The sequence below is a fragment of the Orcinus orca genome, chromosome 18 (genome assembly GCF_937001465.1).
Source record: "Orcinus orca chromosome 18, mOrcOrc1.1, whole genome shotgun sequence".
Classification (NCBI taxonomy): Eukaryota; Metazoa; Chordata; class Mammalia; order Artiodactyla; family Delphinidae; genus Orcinus; species Orcinus orca.
Window position 1 is genome coordinate 3,849,695 of NC_064576.1, and position 25,039 is coordinate 3,874,733.

Below are 25,039 nucleotides of genomic sequence, written 5' to 3' on the forward strand. Positions count from 1 at the left end.
TTCGCCCCGTCCAGTCCTGGCCTGCTTCCGCTGGGAAGTCGGCAAGGGACAAAGGAATCTGGCAGCTTCTCCCCTCGCAGCCCGCTCCCCTCAGCTTCCGGTTTCCACCTTCCTCTCCTCCAGGACGGGGAATGACACCATTTTACATAGCGCCTACTTCCACGTGGCATTGGTTCCCTGCAGGTATGATGGATGCATCCAGAGCTCACTTTGTCTTTTTTTGCTGTTGCCTTGTTTCCTGGCTTTCGCACCTTTGCCCAGCTGGGTTCTCCAGCTGCCATTTCTTTGGCACAAGACTTTTTCACTAATGGCTTGAAACGTCCCCTTCAACCCTGGGTATGCTGAGGCCCATCCTTGTGGGGCTGGGGGTCTCCTTCCTCCTCCATGAACCCTCTTGTGAGTGGGATCCCTTTTTAGCCAACTCCAAGCCAGCCCCTATCTGCAGGGCTAATATGTGGTCCCCTGGAACTCAGACATTTTCTCTCACCGGGGAAGTATGAGCCAGCCCCATGCAACCCCTTTGCTTTGCCTTTTTTTTTTTTTTTTGATAAATGTGCCAACATTTATTACATTCTTGAGTGAACAAAACTACCAAATTTGTTTGCTTTAGGCTGAATTATAACTTCTCCAAAAGGCAACGCTAGTTTTCTCATGTTAATTGGAAGCTCTATTGGCTGCTTTATATGCTACTGATTACTTTTTTTTAAAACATCTTTATTGGAGTATAATTGCTTTACAATGGTGTGTTAGTTTCTGCTGTGTAACAAAGTGAATCAGCTATACGTATACCTATATCCCCATATCCCCTCCCTATTTTGAGCCATCAGCTGGCAGCTCCCTTCCCAGCCCCCTGCTTTAGACTTCTTGGGTGTCAGCCCGATGTCAGGTGCCATGACTCTCACACCCCAGGGGCATGTACCAAGCTCCCCAAAATGCTTTCAGAGCCCCTCTCATCTGACGTGAGGTGAGGGAAGCCCACCTACGCTCTCACACAGGTCGGGAGGGAAACGCCTTAGGGCTCCAACAATTGCCTCACTTCTGGTATCTTCCATTTTACCTCCTTTCTATCCAGGAATTGGGTGATGGGCTGGCCGAGCAACTTGACAATCTCTAAGCATTCCTGTTAGCGTGTGCGTGCTCTTGGTAACTGTTATTCTCACACAACGCTCAGATTTTAGGGCCTCTGCAAAACCTGGACACATCCTGTTTCAAGTTCACTGACCTGATGATGCCAAGAAAATGCTTGATTCTGAGAAATCACTGTGACATATCTGCAACCCCTAAAGGGCTGGCATTTGTCCAAGAGTCGTAGAAAGACTAATTCAGTTCTTTTTATTATTCTGTCTGCATCTCTGGTGAGCTGCCATCAGGTAAACACCAGTTGTTGACTAGGTTAAGGTGACCTCTAACCAGGTTAGATATACATTTAGCATGGGTAAGTGAAGACATCGAAATAGCATTAAACACACACTCACACATCCTTTGGATATTAGGCTCTATACTAGTTTATTTACTTCGCTCCATCTAAAAGCTAAAGGTTTTCTGATCAGTTTCAAGGCTGTGTCTTGTGAGCGGAGCAACATCTCTGCTGGCATGTGAAGCGTAAAAAGTCTGGACCTCACACCCAGCTTCCCAGCACCTGCCCCAGCGCACAAACCAACGTGCTGTGTTGGTGACACATGCACACTGACGCAGCAAACTGTGAGCTCAGCTCCACCAGAGAGGGTTCTGTGACTTGCTTTTTGTAACACAGGAGAGGAAGACAAGGATTTTTCTCTCATTTTTATTTTGGTTTTATTTTGAATCCGGTTTATACTTTTAGAAAAATTGGACAATAATAGCCAGAGCTCCCAAGTAACTTCATCCAGGTCTCCTTGAGGGTATCTAGGATGGACACATCATACCCTTCAATCCTTCAATATTTCAACATGTATTTCCTAAGAATAGGGTATTTTCTTATGTAACCACATATAGTTATGCAAATCAAAAGCTTTAACCTTGATACAGCACTTTAATCTAATCTACCATATACTGATACATTTCAAACTTGTCAGAGGTCTTAATAATGTTCTTTGCAGAATCTTTTTGTTTTGTTCTGCTTGTCCTTTAGTAAAGAGTCCAATTCTAGATTTAGCCAGTAGGAACCTCTTCATGCTGCCACTTGGGTCCTTCAGAGAGGTCTCTACAATTTTTGTTTGTTTTTTGGTTTGAGTACTTTCGTGCTTTGTAGTCAAAGGAGTTTTTTAAATAGCCTTAATTTTTTTAGAGCACTGTTTGATTCACGTCAATATTGAGTGAAGGATGCAGAGATTTCCCGTATAAACCCTGCCCCAGATAGGCATGGCCTCCGCCGTTTAATAACATGTATCCACCATTATGTTGTCATGCAGTGTAGTTTCACTGCCCTAAAAATCCTCTGTGCTCTTCCTACTCGTCCCATTCTCCCCGCAGTCCCTGGCAACCACTTATCCTTTTTGCTGTCTCCACAGTTTTGCCTTCTCCAAAATGTCATATAGTTGGAAAGATGCGGTATGTAGCCTCTTCAGACTGGCTTCTTTTACTTGGTAATATGCATTTAAGGTTCTTCCATATCTTTTCATGGCTGATAGCTCACTTCTCTTTAGCACAGAATATTATTCCAGTGTCTGGATATAGCCCAGCTTATTCATCCATTCACCTACTGGGGGACATCTTGCTTGCTTCCAAGGTTTGGTGATTATGAATAAAGCTATGTGCAGAGTTTTTGTGTGTGGACGTGCGTGTGGACGTAAGTTTTCAACTCCTTTGGGTGCATACCAAGGAGCTTGGTTGCTAGGTCATATGTGAAGCATATATTTAGTTTTGTAGGAAACCACCAAACTGTCTTCCAAAGTGTCTGCACCATTTTGCATTCCCACCAGCAATGAATGAGGGTTCCTGTTGCTCCACGTCCTTGCCAGCATTTGGTGCTGTCAGTGTTCTGGATTTTGGCCACTCTAACAGATGTGTAGTTGTATCTCATTGTTGTTTTAACTTGCATTTCCCTGAGGAGTGTCTCTATTCACTCACGTTGCTCTAGCTCTCGCCCTGGTTCTTGTTATCATCCCATGGCCTTTGCTTTTGCAGACCCCTTGGCAAGGGCTCAATCTTCCCTTTCTTCCCTTTCTGCTCAGATGATGCTTTGTCAGAGAGTCATTTCCTGGGCATTTATAAAAATACCATCCTTACCTCCATCATTCCCAATCTTTCTCCCCCTACTTTATAGCGTGTATCCCTTTCTGACATGACACACACTTATTTTTTATTCATCCTCTGGCTCCACATAACTAAAGTGCATTTCCCTGAGAGGAGGGAGCTTTTTCTATTTTGTTCACTGTTTTAACACCACCACCTACAATAGATCCTGCCACATAGAGATCCTCTCAATAATTTTTTTGTCAAATAAGTGAATCTCTCTTAATCTTTTGCTCTGTTCAGATTAATCTGTTTGTCAATATACTCGTTTATTAATTCCCCAAATCTATTGATTTTCTACAATCTTCCAGGTGCAGGAGATAGAGTAATAGATAAGGTTCATGATCCCCAGCTTCTTCCTTCATCCCTCCCTGAGTTTTGCAGTAACTGCCCTGTTGCTAAATTCAATGAATTCTTTTCCATCCTCTGTGAAGCATCCGGCACTTTACCATCTCCTTCTTTTGAAAATATATTTTCTCTTGACTTTACTCATTCTTTAACTTTCCTTTTACATCTCTGGCCACTTCTCAGCCTTCTTTGCTGTTTCCTTACTTCTGCCTCGTCCCTGTAGTTGATGTTCCTTGGGACTTGGCTCAAAGCCTCCTGGTCTCCTTCCGGATACTTTACCTAGTCAGTCATATACATTCTCATTTTTTAAAATATGATTTATATGTTGATGGCATCAAAATTTCTGGATCCAGCTCAAATCTCTATTTATTCTCTTATCTATCTCCAGTTTCCAAAGGAAGTCCAACACATGGTAGGCTCTTAAAAAGATTTGTGGCATTGTTTGTTAAATTATTCTCTCCCCTAAGCTTCAGGAGCAAATATCCTCTGAGTATCTCTGCTTGAATATCCCATAAATACTTTAAAATCCACAAGCTCCAAAGAAAAACCCAACCCCTCCTTCACCAAACTCCCATCTTTCTGTTTTGCTTCCTCATTGAGTGGGGCTGCCATCAACATGGTTGTCCACACTAGACTTCCACACCATTCTCGATTTCTCCTTTTCCTCAGCCCTCTATATATCCAACTGGTCACCAAGTCCTCTTGTTTTATCATTTAATTGCCTTTCAATTAACATGAAGCAGAAATGTCAGCTTCATCTTCAATCTTCAATGAAACTAGGGGATCCTTAAACAACCCCCCAACCAAAAAAAAAAAAGGCAGAGTGTCACCCAAGAGATTTCAGGAGGAGCTTGCAAACTATATGCTCTATATATACATACTGAAAAGCCCAAAACTCTTATTTGCAGCTCAGAAGAGTGGGTGCAAAAGCAGATGTGGGAGCTTCGATGGATCAGGTGTAGGTTAAAGAAGCAGAGAAGTTGGCGGGCCAAGCAGGAGCTCTACATGTTCAGTACTTTCTCTTTCTCTCTCACATATATATATATATATATATATATATATATATATACACACACACACACACACACACATACATATATATGTCTCTTTTTTTTGGCTTAAAACAATGCACGTTTATTCTTTTATAGCTCTGGAGGTTGGAAGTACAAAATGAGTTTTATAAGTCTAAAATCAAAGCATTGGCAGGGCTGTGTTCCTTCTTTTTTTAAAAAAAATTTTATTGGAGTATAGTTGCTTTACAGTATTGTGTTAGTGTATACTGTATAGAGTGAATCAGCTATATATCTTTTTATATATTATATATACATATATATCTTTTTATTATCATAGTATTACACACACTATTATATACTCATATATATATTTATTCTCTCTCTCTACACACACACACACACACACACACACACATCCATATCCACACATATGTGTGCATGTGTGTGTATTTGTGTGTGTATGTTCAGATCACTACCACGCAGATCAAGATACACACCATTTCCGGCACCCAGACGATTCCCCGGTGCTCCTTCCTAGTGAACATCTGGACCCTGAAAGCAGTCACTGTTCTCATTTCTATCACTATATATTGGTTTTGCCCGATCTTGATCCATACTACAAAATGGAATTGTACAGTATATTCTCTCTTCTTTTAAAAGATGAAAAAAATTTTAATAAATTGTTTTAATTAAAAGAGAAACTTGTAAAATATACACACGTTCCAGGGACAAGGACAGTGGTACATAATTCTGTTGCCCTTAGGAGAACACATCTTCACTCCTGGAGAGCACTGTGGCAAATTCAGAAATGCATAAAGTCAGGACCAGGAGTATATTCTCTTTTACGTCTAGGTTTCTGCTCATCATTATTTCTGTGAGATTCTTCTGTGTTGCCTGTAGAGATCATTATTTCCTTTTCCTTTTCATTGCTGGGTTGAATTCCATTGTATAGACATCCCATACTGTTTTATCCATTCGCCTGTGGATTCACACCTGGGTTGTTTCCAGTTTGAGACTATAAGTAAAGATGCTGTGACATTTGTGTACAATCTTTCGATAGCCTTGTGAACTCATTTTTCTCACTTGATTGGTATTTACAGGTGGACTTTGTCTCTGGGGTGAGAGAGAGTAGAGACTTTGGCACTGTAAGCCACCCTAGGACTGCAAATTGCTCTTGTGTAAAGCGGTAGGGTCGGGAGGGTTGTTAAAATGACTTTTATGTCCAACCCTGAGTGAAAAGGAAAACTGCCGCAGTCCTGGTCTTCTAGCTTTCACGTAGCTTTTGGAAATTCAGACTTCTAATCCACTATATTCACAAATGGATACTGCTTGTATTTATGCAGCCTATTGATTTTATATATTAATTTTTCAACCAGCCAGGTTATTAAATTTTCTTATCTAAGTTCATTTAATACATTCAGTTCATTCCCTTGGATTTCCCTTTATTATTTGCAAACAATATTGTGTACTCCTGCTTTAGAATTTTATGTACTTTCATTCTCTTGAATAAATTACTTTAGTTGCTCCAAACAACTATAAGGAACAATAGTAGTATTGGGGGTTCTTTATTTCTTTCTGACTTTAATAAAAATCTTCTTGTCTTTTACCATTAATCATTATGCTGGGTTTTAAGATACACACTTGTAAATTCTTAATTTATTAGTAACTTTTATCAGCAATGATGTAGAATTTTATTAATTAGATGTCAGCCTCAATGAAGATTTGTTTTTTCTGCTTTGATACATTATTATGTTATAATGTATTCATTTATTTTAAGGGGAAGCTATTTGAGTATTTTCTCAAAAAATTTCTTCTGTAATTTCGTTTTTAGACTTTAAATGTTTTCTGAAGTCAACTTTAGACATTTCATTTTTCCTAAATAATCACCATTTCATCCAATTTTCAAATTATTAGCTTAGAGTTTGGCAGTGTAACCACATATAACTATTTTCTTTTATTTTGTATCTCTTTATTGTTGTTTTATTTTGTCTCTTTTATCTTGATTAAGCTAATTACTTCCTGGTTGCTATGCAAATGACCAGTTCTTGAATTTGTGTATTAGTTACAATGTTTCCGGATTGATAATTAATTGAAGCTTTTATACTTATCTGTTTGTCTTGCTTTCTATACAATTATTTTAATGGTTTGCGTAAGTTGAGTTTTTCTTCTGTTTTCATTCAAAATTTGTTTAATTCCTCATGTGTTTTCTGATATTTGCCCTTAATCTCGTATTCCACTTTATCTGTGAAATCCCCTGGGGTCTGTTTTAGGTTACATTTCTCCAAAGAGGAATGGCATTTATTTTTCCAGGCTCCTGGAATAACTACCATCCTGAGACTCCTTTAAGTTCAATTATTTGCTTAGGTTTTTTACAGCCTTGTAGGTAGTGTGAATTCATGTTGAAAACTGGCTGAAGAACTGGGTTGTGGTTATACATTCTCAGAGGATTTCCTTTTCCTTCCACTTAGAGTGACTCTACATCCCCAGCCTGTTGTTACAGCATAATTATAAACAGTGACCTTTCCTCCCAAAAGTGCCCCAGTTTTGGAGACAAATTATGTGATGACTCGATGCTGAAGTCATGCCAGGTAAGTTTCCTTCCTGTCCCCTTTGGGGTGGCAGATTTATTTCTTGTTTTCTTTCATAGAAAGTGTGCTAACACTTTGGGGCCAGCTCTATTCAGGGGATTCATGCTAGACTTCTAATCTAGGGTGGCCCAAATCTACATCTGTCTCCTTTCTCGCTTGCCCTATGCAGCCAACAAAATAAAATCTCTCATGTATCAGAGTCCATGGCACAACCCTTGGAAGAGACGTTTGCTTGGAATACAGTCTGCAATATGAACAATAGTGGTGACCGTGGATTCATGCTGGCTCTAGACTTTATCCTCTATCGAGCATCAATCATCATAAAGTAGCTCTTTCTGTCTTTCAATATTTTTGCCTTGAATTCAAATACAATTTCATGACCCCTGAGTTCTTTTTGTGTACGTTTATCAGTGATTCATCTCCTTTTCTTTATGTCCAACAAGTCTTTGTAAGGTTGTTCTAGAATGCATCACTTTGTGTACACAGATGAGGGTTCTATTTTTGATCAAACCAGAAAGATTTTCCTTTAATTAGTTTTTCTTATCCCATTTACAATTGTTGATTTGACAAGAAGTTTGATCTCAGTTTTGCCATATTTCTTATATTTTCTTTTCCATTTCCTTTTGAATGACTTTTCTATTTTTTTCTCTTTTACTTCATGGTCTTTGTGTTTTTAATTTGGTGTGTGTGTGTGTGTGTTCCCTCTGAGTGTTTAGAAGGATTAGAGTCTGCTTTTTTTTCATATGGAAAATTCCTTTTTAAGTGTTAATAACATGTTCACAATGCTCTAAAAAAACTTAGGCAGGGGATACTGGTGAACAATGATAAGAAAAGTTATATTTATATCTGGTTTCCTTTTAATTTCCAGATAAGAAAATGAAAACATTATAAATTATTCTCCTTTCTCTTTTCCCTTCATCTTCCCTACATCACTAATATAATTATGTTGTCATAATTTGTTTTTCCAAAGGACTTATTTATGCTCTTAAACTTCTACTAATTATGTTATCAGCTTTAGGTAATTCTTTTGATTCCCCACCATGAAAGACGTTGGACTCTTAGAACACGACTCCCCTCCTCTCCTTTCCCCTGTCCGTCTCCAGATTGGGTTGATGTGATGTCACGTGATTTATGTCATTTACTTCCTGCCCCAAACCTTTAGTTCAGGACTGAGATGGATTCAGTGCCTACCATTAATCTTTAACTCCAACATCTTCTTTCGTCTCTTAGATGGATTTGTTATCAAATAAAGATTTTTTATCTTCTTTCAAGAAGAATGCATAGTCCCTAAAAGCATGAATGTTTGAAAGTGTCCTTTCTTACTTGTTGACACTTCAGCCCTCTTGCAGACACTATACATTGACTGAGTAAAGTATTTCCAAACTCTTCTCCTCTGCCTTCCTCCCTTGCAGCTAGATGTGGCCTGAGAGACCTTTCTGAACCAGAGGCGTAAGCATCACACTCCTGGGAATCTCCCCTGTGGTGTTGGTTCAATGAATAAAAGACAGAGTGAGCTTGACTGGGCCTTGCCCTTTCATCTTGTCTTGGACACAGAGGCAGTGCCTACAGGTAGAGGCAGACTCTTTCAGTCAACAATCGGCAAATGTGTCTGATGCCCGGATTGTCTCTCTGGAATACCAGTCCCAGCTTCTTCTATTTGTAAAGGTTACAAGGCTAAAACCATGTTTTCCAGAACCCCTTGCAGCTAATTCTTGCATGTATAATACACGTGCATCCACCAGCTAGATGTATTTAAGTGATTACACTAACCCTGAATTAGGAAATATGGAAAGTTAGCATTATTAGAACCAACAAACCATATATATCCAAAAATGGCCATTTGAATGCAACTAGTATTAAATCTTAGGAAAACATATACAGCTTTAATACGTTTCAGCCATCAGAATTACCTTTTAAAAGCATTAGCCATCCATTTATTTTTAAATGAGTAGAAATTTATTTTATTTAATAGTTCTAAAAGGTGCGACTTCCCTGGTGGCACAGTGGTTAAGAATCCGCCTGCCAATGCAGGGGACCTGGGTTTGAGCCCTGGTCTGGGAAGATCCCACATGCCGCGGAGTAACTAAGCCCATGCACCACAACTACTGAGCCTGCGCTCTAGAGCCCGTGAGCCACAACTGCTGAGCCCCCGTGCTGCAACTACTGAAGTCCGTGCACCCGTGCTCTGCAACAAGAGAAGCCACCGCAGTGAGAGGCCCATGCACTGCAAGGAAGAGTAGCCCTCGCTCGATGCAACTAGAGAAAGCCCACGTGCAGTAATGAAGACCCAGTGCGGCCAAAAGACAAAAAAGTTCTAAAAGGGGAAAAGATACAATGTACAAAAAAGGAGTTTTGATTTCCTATTGATTTTACATGGGTACAAAAAAACTAGATACTATTGTGTGGGAAAAAAGTTCTTTTTAAAATAATGGGTGGAAAACATCTCAAAACAATACAATTTTCAGTAATACTAGCTCTAAACTCAAGAAAAATGGGGGGCAAACATAAGGCAGTTGATTTTTCACATAGGCCTTAGCAATATTTAAACCACACAAAAGAGCTCACAGAGAAAAGCAGAGTGTGGCCAAAATGTTCAGTAATATAGCGAACGTGCATAGCAGCTCTTTATCAAGTGACTTTATGATGTATTTAAATAACAGAAAGACAAAAATAATTTTAATTAAAACATTTTAACTTGTCCAAAATAGGTGTTATTTTAGATATTATATAGATATTATTAATTCCACAAATATTGGCTGAGCGGCTAATATGTTCCCAACAGTTTTCTAGGCACTGACAATACAGTGGTGAACAAGACAGACAAAGTGTTTCCTCAAAATCTTACATTGCCTTAGAAGGAGGTCTGAGCCTGTGCCCACTGACGGGGAAGTGAGGGGTGTCCCCGCCCCTCCCCCAAGGTCACTTACAGCTCAGGCAGCACCTACTACCCCAGAAGCAGATCATCAGAGTCTCCGCCTCAGTTCCTGCATGACTTTCCTCAGTCTTAACAATAATAAATAAATATTGTGCAAACCAACCAAGCAACAAATCTCCCCTGGACCCTCTTTTTGTTATGCTGCTTTTTGCATGATTTACCCTGGTGGTAAATCATTATTATGTGACTATTATGTTTGCTCACATAAAGAGCAGAAGATTCTGATATACATCAAGCCTTCTTATTGTGGATATGTACTAGAAATGATGATGATTTTTATGCAGTGAAAAGACTCTCGAGCCCAAATGAATTACAGGGCTCATTTGTAGCATTTCTCAAATCAATTAACTTCTGTTGAATTATCACCTTGACATTTTCTTTGAAGTATTTGGTAGCAGGGATTATCTGTACTCGTAAACTATCTTTGAATCAGTTAAGTTTTTAATTTTTAAAAATTTTTACATGAAATATCTTTATTTTACCTGAATTAAAATTTTTTTTAAAATTTTAATACAATTTTTAAAGGTTACTTTCCATTTACAGTTACTACAAAATATTGGCTATATTCCCTGTGCTGTACAATACATCCTTGAGCCTGTCTTTCACCCGATAGTTTATGCCTTCCCCCCACCCACTACTTTGTTCTCAGTATTTCTTAGTCTGCTTCTTTTTTGTTATACTCACTGGCTTGTTGTAGTTCTCAGATTCCGCATGTAAGTGACACCACACAGCACTTGTCTTTCTCTGTCTGACTTATTTCACGTAGCATGATGCCCCCCAAATCCATCCATGTTGCTGCAAATGGCAAAATTTCATTCTTTTTTATGACTGAGTAGTATTCCATTGTGTGTGGGGGGGTGTGTGTGTGTGTGTGCGCGCGCGCGCGTGTGTGTGTATACCACATCTTCTTTATCCACTCATCTGTTGAGGGATACTCAGGCTGCTTCCATATCTTGGCAATTGTAAATAATGCTGCTATGAACTTTGGGGCACATGTATCTTTTTGATTAGTGTTTCAGATCTATACCCAGGAGTGGAACTGCTGGACCATGTGGCAGTTCTAGTTTTAGTTTTTGGAGGAACCTCTGTACTGTTCTCCATAGCGGCTGTATCAATTTATGTTCCCACCAACAGTGCACAAGGGTTTCCTTTTTTCCACATCCTTGCCAACGTTTGTTATTTGTTTTCTTTTTGATGATAGCCATCCTGACAGGTGTGAGATGATATCTCATTGTGGTTTTGATTTGCAGTTCCCTGATGACTGGCGTTGAATCAGTTTATTGAAAGGTGTGGTGAGTACCAAGAAACACCTGGTCAGCGACTCGCAAGTCCAGCAGGGTTGTGTTGGTAAACACACTGGGAAAGATCCAGAAGGGCATATTCACCTTGGCTCTACTCAGGGACCCAGAAGGCAAGATAGAAGATTCAGTAAACTTGCATGACTGTAAATTATTTAGAACAAATTGTAAAAAATTGTTAAATTTCCATCTTACAACCTTTAACAAGACAGGCATTTGAAATATTAACTACAAAATAATTTTTTAAAAGATAAAAAGAAAAAGACAAAAAAAGAAACACTTTAAACATTAGCATGTACCTATTACTAGATAAGATACTTCTAGTTTCCTGTTCACTTGAATTAGAACAAAGATTTTAAAGTTTATAGAAAACATTCGCACATCAAAGTCCAGCTACTGCAATATAATCAGCTCCTTTTTATACAGAGATTGATAAAGCTTTTGCTAGATTGGCTGTACTTGCTGTCTTATGTGAAACGCTGTAGTTCAGCCCGCTGTACAAACTGCAGGGGGAAAAATGGGGATTTTATTGTAATCTGTACTGTCTATAGCTATTAGAATTTTTGTAAACCTAGATCCAGGATTTAGCATATATTTCCTCATCTTAAAATTTTAAAAAAATAACAAGTGAAAAGAAATGTAAATTTGATTTATTGTGTCAAACACAATTATTCTTTTATGTTTATAATGTATTCAAATTCTGCAAGGAGAGGAAACTAATTTAGTTAAATTCTTAAAGAAAAGGCACAGGCATAACTCCTGAAATTAGTAAAAATCCTACAATATACCACTTCCCTCTTATCAAGTCAACTATACTTATTTGGGTATTAATACCAAATATGTTCTTTGTCAATATTTGAATACTCTTCCCATTTTTTATGGTTTTACTCTTTTGTTCTGTTTATAGTTTTCTCTGAATTAATAGAAAAACATGTCAATCCTCTTACACTGTTGGTAGGAATATAAATTGGTGCAGCTACTGTGGAAAACAGTATGGAGGTTCCTCAAAAAACTAAAAATAAGACTACCATATGATCCAGCAATCCCACTTCTGGGTACGTAACTGAAGGAAACAAAAATCACTATCTCGAAGCTATATCTGCACCTCTATGTTCATTGCAGCATTATTTACAATAGCCAAGACATGGAAACAACCTAAGTAGTACCTGCCTGGTTGTTTAAGGGTATGCATAGGTGATCAAAATCAGTAAAAGCAAATTACTAACATATATCAATTAGGCTACAACACTTCTGCTTAAAGAGTATGTTTATTCTGTCTTTACTGGGCAATTTCTTCTGCCTAGTACAGTGGGAAAATTATATATGAGAACCTGCAAGTCCCTCGCGGCACAAGGAAGAATTAGGCAGTGACTACAACAGGATAGTTACTATGAAATGCTATCCTTACTCAGCTTACCCTGAGAACCAAACAGATGTGGTCACAGGAAGTACAATAAGGGTCAATGTGTTACTGATAAAAAGAAATCCCATGTACAGCAATCCCCGCTAACCACAGGGGAAAAATGTACCACCTTTACAGAACCGTCTCCTTATTTATCAGAAGTATTGTCCACCCTGTCAGGAAAATTCACTCTTCAACCTGGAACGTACTGATGTGAACAGAGAGGATGCAAAAGCAATGCCCCCATCAGAAATATAAAGAAGTAAAAATAAGCAATAGAAGCAATGAATGAGTCCTTGCCTCTGCGCCAAGACATCCCTTTCTCTTTCCTTCACCTTTCCCATCACCTAAGTAAATGTTAGCTGTGGGCAAGGCAAACCTAGTAGATTTGAGTTAATGGCTTGAGGTAAGCATGAGATTCTATCAACCACAAAATGTCATTCCATTGGCATGCTACAATGTAATTGTAATCATTAGGGGAATAATGATGATGATGTTATTAACGTAGTATCTCTAAGAGGCAAATAAATTACCCAAGACAGAATTATATGGGATGTTTTGTAGCTAATTGCCATATGAGGGCCCTGGATATCTAGAAAAAAGGATAGTTCCAAAAGTGGAGATATCAAGAGATGAAGACTAATTTCCTCTGTTTCACACAAATCTTTCAAGCTCCAGGGATTGGGCTTTGCTCTGGGCACACAGGGATGATTAAAGCAAAATTGTTGTTTTTAAAGAACTCAGTCGAGTGAATGGTGCTAATATCCCCAAAGATAGTATAAAATTTTAAATAGAAGTGTGTACCACTTACGATGAGGACGGGTTTCAGTTCATATGAATGTTGGCACCAGGCCTGAGTCTTGAAGGATGAGTTAAGCATTTAGCAAGAAGACAGGAAGTAAAGGACTTTCTCAAGAGAAGAAATCATTTACAATGTGATGGAGAGAAAATAGAAAGGTCAGAGAAACACCAATTCCTCGGCACACTTGAAGCTTAACAAAACGTACAAAGTTAGGGATAGAGAGACAGGCTAGGGCTAGTTCATTAAGGGTGTGTGTGTGTGTGTGTGTGTGTGTGTGTGTGTGTGTGTGTGTGTGTGTGTGTGTGTGTGTGTGTGTGTGTGCGCGCGCGCGCGCACGTGCTAGCAGAAGCAGTCGGTAGATTATCTCTAAAAAGCAAAAGAGATCCATTGGATCAATTTATAGAGAGAGGCATTATAACCTGACTTACTATAAAAAGTCATTTTATCAGGAATGATATAAACTTTTATCAGATTTTCAGCCTCAATCAAGATGTTGCTTTTTCTCCTTTGATATATTAATCTGTTATCATGTATTCAGTTATTTCTCAGGGGAAGGTATTTGCCTATTTTCTTAAAATTTTTCTTTGGTAATTTCTCTTTTAGATCTTAAATATTTTCTGAGGTCAACTTTAAATCTTTCATTTTTCCTAGATAATCATCATTTCATCCAATGTTCAAATGATGAGCTTAGAGCTGAGCAGTAGCCTGAGTGCTTAAGATTTGGAGAATTGTTTCTGTTGCTGTTTGGGTGGGAGGCCGACTTAAACATGTCATTCTATAGACGGCCGTCAATGGGAAGGAAGAGGTTAAAGGTGAAGGGGAAAGAGGCATGTACGTTAAGGGTGAAGGACACATAAAAAATGGGAGGCAGTGGCGTCTGGGGAACTGCTGGAAGGTTCCTCTCTCTCTGGCTTGTATCTGATGCTCTTACTTCTCGTTTCACAAGGAAAAGAGAAACAAATGGCAGAGACCTCTGTCCCACATCACCTCTCTCAGCGCCCAGCACCAGTGTGCATGCTTCCGTGTCTTCTCGTTGACAAGGGTGAACTGACTGCAGCCCCGGCTAAGGTCCCCCCCCACTCTTCAAAGACTTCACACCAGCAACCCTTGCCTTCCCTTCGGCTTCATCCATTTTCCCTTTTTATGACTCCTATCCATCAGCGCACATACGTGCTTTTAATTCTCTTAACGGGACAAAAAGACAAAACCAAAACCCCAAAGTCGCTTTGTCTCGTTTCAACCCCCAAGTTTTCTGTTTCTCTTCTCAGCAAAACCTCCTGGAGACATTTGCCCTCACTCTCTCCAGGAATGTATTTATAAATTGTATTTGTTTGCTTACTTTGATTTTTTAATTAGGGTGCTGAGATGTGAAAGAAAGTCATCTTATAGATGCCGGTTGACATTTTCCAACGTGGGGATAAACATGATTGCTCTTCCTGAAAACGAACGTGATGGAGAAGGCGGTAACGAGGAACACCTGCTCTCTGTCAATCCAGGAGTCAGCGTTGTGGACCTGATCTGTTTAAGCAAGTGGCTCCCGCTGAGAACTGGGGCATCCCTAGCGGGCTGGGAACAGCTTCCCGCCCGTCTGACTGAGCAGAGGGCAGCCCCAGCTCCTTTGTTGCGGCTGAGTCTCCAACTGGATTGCAGACCCTCAGGGCAGGGATCAGTGCTGGGCGCCTTTGTATACAGAGAAGTAGCAGGGCTCAACTGCAGCTTTTACCGTGTCTGTTACTTTGTTTTCTGGTCTTCGAAAGGCTTGTTTGCCTTCCTCTTTTAACTTGATGTTATGGTTTTATTTACAATTTGATTTTGAATTAGCAAGTCTTTGTTTTCTCTGATGCTTTCTTGCCCTTAGCATTTTCACTGTGGTTCAAATTTGACTTGCTTAAATCGGTTTTCATTCTGTGGCCAAGAGAAGTTATTGGCATAGTACATTGTTCTGGTACTTCCTGTAATTTTCTTTCTTCTTGTTGCAAACAAGTAACTAGGATTTGTGATTATTTTATAAATCCCTCCTCCTCCCAAGATTTTGGCTGGCACGAAAGCAAAGGCAGTCTGTCTACTGTAAAACGCTGAACCCATTGGGGAGATGACCCTGACTTTTCTGGAGGGTCCTAAGAAGAGCGAAGCTTTGAGAGAGAGGAGATGGGGTGGGGGAATCCCAGAACACCCGGAAGGGGTGTGAGATCTATGGGTCCTGAGAGCAGGGTCTCCTGGCCAGGGTCTCTGCTGCCTCCACGCCTCTTGGGTTGCCATATGGGAGCCCCTGCAGGTGGCACGACTAATGTGGAAATCACGTCTGTGTTCCTAGGGCTATGGGGTTGTAGGTCCCCAGAGCCCCCTGGCATATCCACTGGGCTCATGGGGGCCAGGGCCATATGTGTGTTGCCATGACTGTGTCGGCTGTTGAGTAGAAAGGCGTCCCCATCGCCTCGATGCTCAACAAGACTGCATATACACACTGCTTCAGAGCCTGAAAATACATGAAGTTGAACTTTCTATTTTCTGCTTGGAATGCAATATTTTCATATACAATTGATCCTTGAACAAGGTGGGGGTCAGGGGTGCTGCACCTCCCCACCAGGGAAAATCTAGTATAATTTATGGTCAGCCCTCCCTATTCGAGGTTCCTCCAAGCCCACCAGTCCACATCCATTGGGGATTCAACCAACCCTGGATTGTGTAGGTCTGAAGTATTGACTAAGGAGAAAAAAATCTGGGTATAAGTGGACCCTCGAAGTTCAAACCTGTGTTGTTCAAGGGTCAACTGTATACACACACACCTATATACAAGTATATGGAGCACAGGTGATTTTCATCATCAATCTTGATTTGAGTATTTTTTAACTGTTAAAATGATCATTGCAATCACATTACAAAGAGAAGTCTACTCTTTCTAAGAGGTAACCACTCTTAAAATAGCGTGAATCTTCTAAACTTATTTATTTGCAGAAGAACACATATACACTTATTAATGAGCTCATTCTACATTTAGTTAATGCTCCTTGGCTGTATTTGATGACAGCCCACCAGACTGATTCTAATTGATTAGCTGCCCATTATTATTATGTAAAATGACTGTTCTATAATTTATAGTTCCACATCCTTATTGATGGGCATACAGTTGTTTCTTTTCTTTGTGTTTTACTTTTAAAAACATCCTTGAAGATATTTTTGTGTGCACCTCTATGAGTAGATAAATCTAGAAGTTGAATTCCTGGCTCTAAAGATACATACTTTAAAAAAAAATGTGGTTGCTTTTGCCAAATCAACCTCCACAAAGTTAGCACAATTTATACTCCCACACAAAAAAATATGAAAAGCACACAGGTGGTGTGAATTCAGGCCCCATAGAAACAGGACGGACAGCCTGTGGTTACAGATGCATTTGGGGGGAAATATTTGGTGTGCGCCCTTTCCAAGGCAAGGTGCTGTCTCACATTTCTGCATACTTGGTTTTGAAAATTTTTAAAATTGAGAACTTTTAGTATTTACTTGGTGTTTAGCCATGCATTAAAAAAAAAATGCCTGAAAGTATTATCCAGCATTTTATAAAGGTAATGTTGTATGGCTTTTCTGATTGGCCATATTGCCATATCTGGAAGGCCTGTCTTTTTACATTGTTTCTGATCTTACTATACACAAGTTGTACAATTTTATGGAGTCAAATTTGTCGATCTTTCATTTGATAGCGAAGGTTACAACTGGTGGCATTTCTGTTGACCAATGTGATACTTTTAATAGAATTAAACAGAATTAGACAGGAGTCATGGGACCCTTGTCTTTGTGTTTTTTGTCACTGTTGCACTTACCTAAAATTATAGAATAATGTGCATTTTTGACCTCAGAAAACACCTAAACACCTAAATGTGCACGTGTGTATAACTTTCTAGTTGGACGGAAACATAAGACAGTGTAAAAGTAACTTTATTAAAATGGCATCAATCTATGCTTGGCTCTAATTTCTTCTTGGTTCCAATGCATGGCAGTTTACATCTCCAAAGTTTTGTTTTTACAAGTAAAACAAATGGCTACCAATTAGATAAATTCCATCCTGGACTTTTGACTACTGAAAACTCAATTCCTCATCTATTTAAATTTGTATTAAAAAATCTCTGAAGTATTATTATGCTTCATTTTAGATGTACAGAAATGTAGTATCAACACATCCGAAATGTAAGACTAAATTGATCTAGAATTTTCTATGTCTGGGAAAACATGACGTTAATGTAACAAATTTAAAAGGGGGAAATCAGTAAAGCGATTGGGTTGGCGCTTATCACAATGCCAAGCAATTAACTCTATCATATTTTTAAAGTCAGACCTGCCATTGATCTGCTGAAGTGACTAAGTTGGTGGTAATCAGCATTTTAGATCAAAACCCTTCATTACATGACTGAAGCTTTATGAATACCTTCAAACTGGAAGTTAGGTTTTCACATTGCTAAATCAATTAACTGGTTGAGTGAAGAAAAGAGTCATAGGAAAAAATATGGTGATGTCATAAAAATCAAACAAGAATGTGATGGACCAAAGTTTTTACCATCTGGAAAGGTGAGTAATAAAACACTAAAGGTAAACAAGACCTCTAAACTAAAAGACAAATAATTTTCTATAATTATAACCTCTTCACTCAAGATGCCTTACCACTGACAAGCTGCAATTCAATCCTCTACCCTTTGGCTGATGGCTTGGACTTGAATTTACTTTAGAAATAAGCTCCGTAAGATGAAAGCATTGGAAATGATGTCCTTACATAAAATCCCTCAGAAGTGGAATCCCAGATCTGACAATTATTAAGCCAGGAATTTTTACTAATAAATTCGTTAATAAAAATGCTACTTTGTAAGATAACTTGAATTTAACAGAAGAAAAAAAAGTGAAACTAAGGACATTTTTGAACTTCAGATAATTGTTCCTTTACCATAAGAGATATGGATTTATAATCAATCCTATTAAGGCTAAGCAAAAAAGTATTACAAGAATATTTAAGAATTTGAGTCCTTCTCTTGGCTTTTTTAAAACTATGCTTCAATATCAGACATTATTGATTTCCTTGTAGAAATTAACATACTTACATTTCTTTCTCTATAAAGTTCCATGAAGCTATAATTACTTTCATAACTTTACTGCTTTATTAAGGTTTGTAACCATTTTTTAAGAAATTCAAAACCACAGTTCTCACAGGTATTCAGTCTTATTCCCATATATAAATAATTGTTATGCTCACCAGTATTCTTTTTCCAAAGCTGCTCTAATTCTGAATTATATCACTATACTCATCTTTATCTATCCATCTATCCATCCATCCATCCATCCATCTATCATCTACTATCTGTCTATCATCTATCTATCTATCATCTATCTATCTATCTATCTATCATCTAGAGACGTAGTTTTCATCTTCATCTGGTGTGTTTGCATTTGTTAGTTTCTCCAGAACTGTCTCTAATTATTACAAAAACTATATACTTCATGATTGGTTACTTTTTCTTCCTCATGTTATCTGCCTTTATTGTTTCATTAGGTGTTACAAATTCTAAAATAGAGTGTCAAAAATCTCACATATGTTTTTCAGCATAGCTTTTTCTTGGAGTTCTCTGGTCTCCTATTTTTCTCTCCTGTGTCTACCACCTGTCTCTTATTGTTTTATGTTCCTTCATCATTGCTCTAAGAGGGATTACTATTGCTTGGATCCAATTATTGATTCCATTTTGGGGAATGATCCCTTATTTTCAAAGAGCATATTCTAAAGTGAAGATCAGTAGGAATAAATGAGTCCTTGTAATCCAAAAATTCCTTTATTTTACTGAAAGTCTTTCTGCAACAAAATTCTAAGTTAAAATGTTTTATAATGCACAATTCTGAAGGTATTAATCCTTTAACTGGAAGTTTTTGTTGTTATTAATGGGAAAAATCAGATCCTTTTCTGATTCTCATCCCTTTGTGGTGATTTTTATTCTGGAAATTTTAGGAACTTGTCTTTAAACTTTCTGTTTTCTATTATTGCACTGATATAATTATTGTATTCTTTTCTCATTCATTTTGTTGGACATTTGTTAGTCTTCTTTTATTTGCAGACTCCTGACCTTTGGCTCTGGGAAACTATTTTGTGTTGTTGTTTTTTTAACCATTTTAACATTCTATTTTCATTCCTGTTCTATTTGCCCTTTCTTCCCGGTATTTCCATTTGCTGAAAAAAGTTGTGTTTCAATTTCTTGGAATAATCTTCCAGTTTGCTTATCTTTTCACTCACATTTTCCACCCCTTTGATTTTTGTTCAATTTCCTAGGGTATTTCCTTGGTTTTCAAAATCCCACCACTGTTATTTGATATTTTTAAATTACTTAAATCATAGCTTTAATTTCCAAGTGTCCTTTGGTTTTCAATTTTTCATACTATCTTGTTCTCATTTTACAGATGAATTTTTTTCTCATCTCTCTCTCTAGACATTATTTTTCTCTCTCTCTTTGGGTCTCATCTGTTTCCTTGAGTATCAGTTTCTTCCGTGATCAGCTGTCCTAGTTAATCTTGGCGTCTTTCCTATCACAAGGATTTCATTAAGTGATCCAATGGTTCACATATTTGAGATGGAAACAATAAAAGCTGCTTGGAAGCTCCGTTTGTGCGGGCAAGTCTTGTCAACTCGCATCCTCATCTTGGGTAACGGTTCAAGAAGCAAGAAAGTGACCTGAAGGGCTCTAATGTGAGCATCTTTGTTCTGGGGCAACTTTCTGTAGTAAAGACCTACACAGTGTTTCGCTTGGTGGGCAGGCACTTGGGTGCTGGGTAGAGATAGGGGATGTTGTAAACTGACTTAAAACCAGACTTTCCAATAACCAATCCTCTATTTTATACCCTAAGCCTTACTACAGTGATCTTTTGAAGTTGGTATTTTTGAGACCCACTGCTCTCTTGGGGTCATGCCAACATCTCTGTCCTTGTCTATAACTTATTCCTTTCCTTTTCTAACTTGTCTGTCAGTTTGTGATCTGTGGAATGAGGTGTCAGCATCACTGAGGAGCTTGAGAGAAACATAAATTCTCAGACCCTACCCTGCACCTACCGAATCAGAAGCTCTGGGGTGGCGTCTTACAAGCTGTGTTTTAATAGGTGGTTTTTTTAAAGCAGAGACAATTTGAGAATTGCAACTCTGGACTGAAGCTTCCTCATCTCCACTTCATTGGTTATATCTCCTCCAACCGTGTTCAGGCTTCCAGAAATTATGGATTTCTCTTGACAAACATGTTTCCTGCTCCTTTCATTATTGTGTTTTCACGACAGAGGTCACAAATATGTATGTCTAAGGGACAAAGCAAATAAAATTAATGAATATATTGGCTGGGTGACAGGCACAGGGAGTGAAAGGAATTATGGAAGCTTCCCCTAAAGGCTGTGGCTGCCATGTGGTCTACTCTGTCCAGCCAACAGCATCAAAGTAAGAATGTGGGATCATTGTCAGAGTCTCAGGTCTTTCCAATGCGGGGCGGGAGGGGGATTGGAAGTAGGGTGATTTCCTAATTTGAAACATTGTGTGTACCCTCAAAACAGTCTGTGGGCCACCGGGTAACACTCTATATCATTTCCTTCTTTAATGTTGTATTAGTGGAAGCTTGGCAGGAAAAGCAGATGAACCCCGGCTGTTAATTCTCCCCATTTAGGAAACATCTTTCTGTTCCTACTTTATTTTTTATTTTCGATAAACATCTGAAGGCCTTTTCTTGAACTTGATCCACACATGCAACTGAATTGGAAACTTTCCACAGTCTTTCTGTGAACTAACAGTAGTGAATCATGGGGAGGTAGAAGCCGGAGTCTTCAGAAGTTGTGTCCTTTTAGTTAAATGGTATCTTTTGTCTCTGCTTTGATTGACCAACAGTTGGGCTCGAATAGATCCTGGCTTCTTTCACGTAGCATAATTTTTTTCAACTTTCATGCATGTTGTAGCAACACTTCATTTCTTTTTATGGCTGAATAATATTGTAATATGTATATACTATGTTTCGTTTATCCATTCATCCACTGATGGACATTTATACTGTTTCTGCTTTTTGACTATCATGAATAATGCTGCTATGAACATTCATGAACATGTTTTTTAATCAACATAATTTTTTAATTTTCTTGGACATATGTGGGAGTGGAATTGCTGGGTCGTATGGTAATACTATGTTTAACTTTCTGAGAAATCACCAAACTATTTTCAAAAGTAGTTGTACCATTTTACATTTCCACCAACAATGAACGAGGGATTAAATTTCTCCTCAGACTTGCCAACACTTTTAATATCTGTCACTTTTACTGTATCCACGAGTAGGTGTGAAGTGGTATCTCACTGTGGTTTTGATTTGAATTTCTCTGATGACTAATGATATTGAGTATCTTTTCTTGTGCTTATTTGCCATTCGTATATCTTCTTTGGATGAATGTCTACTTAAAGCCTTTGCTCCTCTTAATTAGGTTGTTTTTCTTTATATTGTTGAGTTGTAAGATTCTTTATATGTTTTAGATACAACTCCTTTATCAAGTATATGATTTGCAGATATTTTCTTCCATTTCATGGATTTTCTTTTCACTTTCACGATGGTGTCCTTAGAAACATCAGGTCCACTTAACTAATATTCTTTTTTAAAATATCAGGAATGGGTATAGGATTTTGCTCCATGATTTTTTTGCTGTTAAAAGATTTATTTTATCTCATGTATGATGCCCTAATGTTGAGTTAAACGGGTGTATCCAGAAGAACTTAATTGATTATGGCCCAATTTCACATTTGTGTACATGTGTACATATATATGCTTTTGGTTTCTTGGCTCGTTTTTGTTTTGCCTCTTGGTTCTGACAAAGTCTGGGGGTAGATATGATTTTTATGGTAATTACGGCTTTGTGTTTCTAATATTTCCAGATATAAATATTTAATGCATCCTTATTTGGTGCATGAATGATGTTATATATTGGCTCTCCTGGGCCACATATGGCCCACAGACATGTTTTCTTTGGCACACACAATACTGAAAACGTAGGGACAGCTCCCATAAAAAACGTGGAGATTCAGTTTTATTGAAAAACTCTGCATTGGTTTCCCGGAGCTCATATTCTTCCCCAGCAACAATCCTGGTCTAGTTTCTAGTTTCCCCTCGGGGCAGGTCATGTGGGCTCCACATTGCTGCCACCTTCTGCACTGTTGATTATCACTCAGTCATTGATGTTACCTTCCTATAGCTGTAGAGATAGGAGCATATAATCTCTGGAGTAAGAATCAGGGCCTTTACATCTTCATTGTAAGTTTGTTCTTCCATTGTTTCTGCTCTTATATGTTTTGTAATACTTCTCTCTATATATTATTTGCTCTGTGTATGTGTGTTGAATGGCAGATAGAAGAGGTACCAGATCCTTTGATAATTTCAAGTACAATAATAGAAATCTGAAAGACACAGAGGATAGGATGGAGGGGTTTTCCCTATCTTTGGGGATCAAGGGGGCTTCCCTGAGAGAGATGCCTGTCTCAGGCATTGAAGTCTGGGTGTCCCACTTTAAAGAAGAAGAAATGGACTCAGAGGTGATAAAGAACAAGGTAAAAGTCACAGAGATACGAAGGGACAGATCTTGGGCTTATTCTACACTTAGCTAAGAGTCATGCCTTATTCATGCAATTCTGGATAGCAATTTTTACTCTTTGCATTATTTTAATATGTGTCTAATCCATTTTAGAATATCAAGCTCCCCAAACCAGTCCCAGGATATTTTGAGGTCATTTTGACTAGTTTCTTTGTTTCACTGGCATGCAAGTGAAAACATGTACCTCAGCTAACAGTGATCTATCCTAATTTTTCAGTTCACTGACTATTCTGATTATCCAAAACTTAGCACCATCTATTCAATACCCTTCATTGGGTTGGTGGTAACATGGGTGTGTGTGTGTGTGTTACATACAGTGTGTACATTTAATAAACAAGTTCTTCCGTTAAACAGAATATCATGGAGTCTTGTCAATCAGGCATCTTTCAAAGGAACGTGTATGCCACTGTCCTAAAAAGAAGTTGGTTTATTTTTGCAAATAACCCTCACAATAATTTTAGTATTCTATATGAAACTCCTCTTACACAAACATCAAACACAACAAATTGTTTTTCACTCAGACACATGTTGTAAAGAACTATTTATTATGCCTTTTAAAGGTATGTGTTACATTTAAATTCATTTTCAATCACTGATTATAATAATCTGACACATTCCTTTTATGATATATGGCTTTAATATACTAAAATATATAGAAGGATTTCATTAATTTAAATAAAGCCATTATTCTATATAAGCTAATTTGAATTGAATTGCCTTTTCTAAAAGCCAAAGTATTCAGTTATAAAATTCCTATTTAACGCATGATATAATTCATTATTAATATCCAAGTTTAAAATAGTAAGAAGAAGAAGAAAACAACCACTGCAAGCTAATATCTTCTCCTGGAATGTGGACGAGATGGTAATGAATTAAAGCGATGGGGGAATTTTGATTTAATTTTGGTTGCTCAATTTCACTTTCATTCTTTTGATTGCTCAATAAAAACTTCGCAGTAGTTGTCTGCTCATCAGTTATTTCTGCTTAAAAGAAAAGTTTTGTGGGAGAAATCAGGGTTCACTAGTGACAGCTTTTTTGGTCACCCCACCAGGGAGGGGTCCTTCGAGGGGAGCTAACGTAGTATAAACACCCAGTTCCGGGTCTGGTACTCATTTGCGCATGTTTAGGTAGTTGACGGTTAATGGGCCCAGAGGCTAACATGTCCCAGCACACAGACGTCACTGAAACTCACACTTACATAAAAACACACCTACCAGGTGTATGGGATACTTGGCTTCCCCAGTTATCAGCCTTGCCCCATAGGTGGGATGTCATGGAAACCAAATTACAGCAGGAGGAGTTAGTTTGTGATCTTAATGGTTTAGGTCAGGATGCTGAGATAACGCACTGCATTACCTACTCTCCCGTTACACCTATGCCACTAACCAAATATTTACATTCATCCACAGTGAAAGCTTAAATACTTAAATATCTTAATACTTTTAAATATGTTAAATACTGTTTAAGGTAATTTGTGGTATTACTTATTTTTGTACTTAATTCTCAATATTCTTATCACCAACGCATACAGCTTACAAACATGTTGGTTTATTGTATCTCATCATTCTATAGGAAAATCTTCAAGTTAAATTAAAAAATGGAAATACTAAAGAAGATACAGTTTTCACATAAAATATTCATGAAAAACGGTTTAATCAGCTAGGTATTGATTTATGTAACTTAAGGATTTAGAATACAAGATATGTTGTGAATATATAATATTTTGTGCAGTCTTTTTATCTGCGCATTTTTATCTTAAGCATAAAAGATTGTTTATTTTTTATAAACTTACACATAATTTTCAGAATAGACAAGAGCA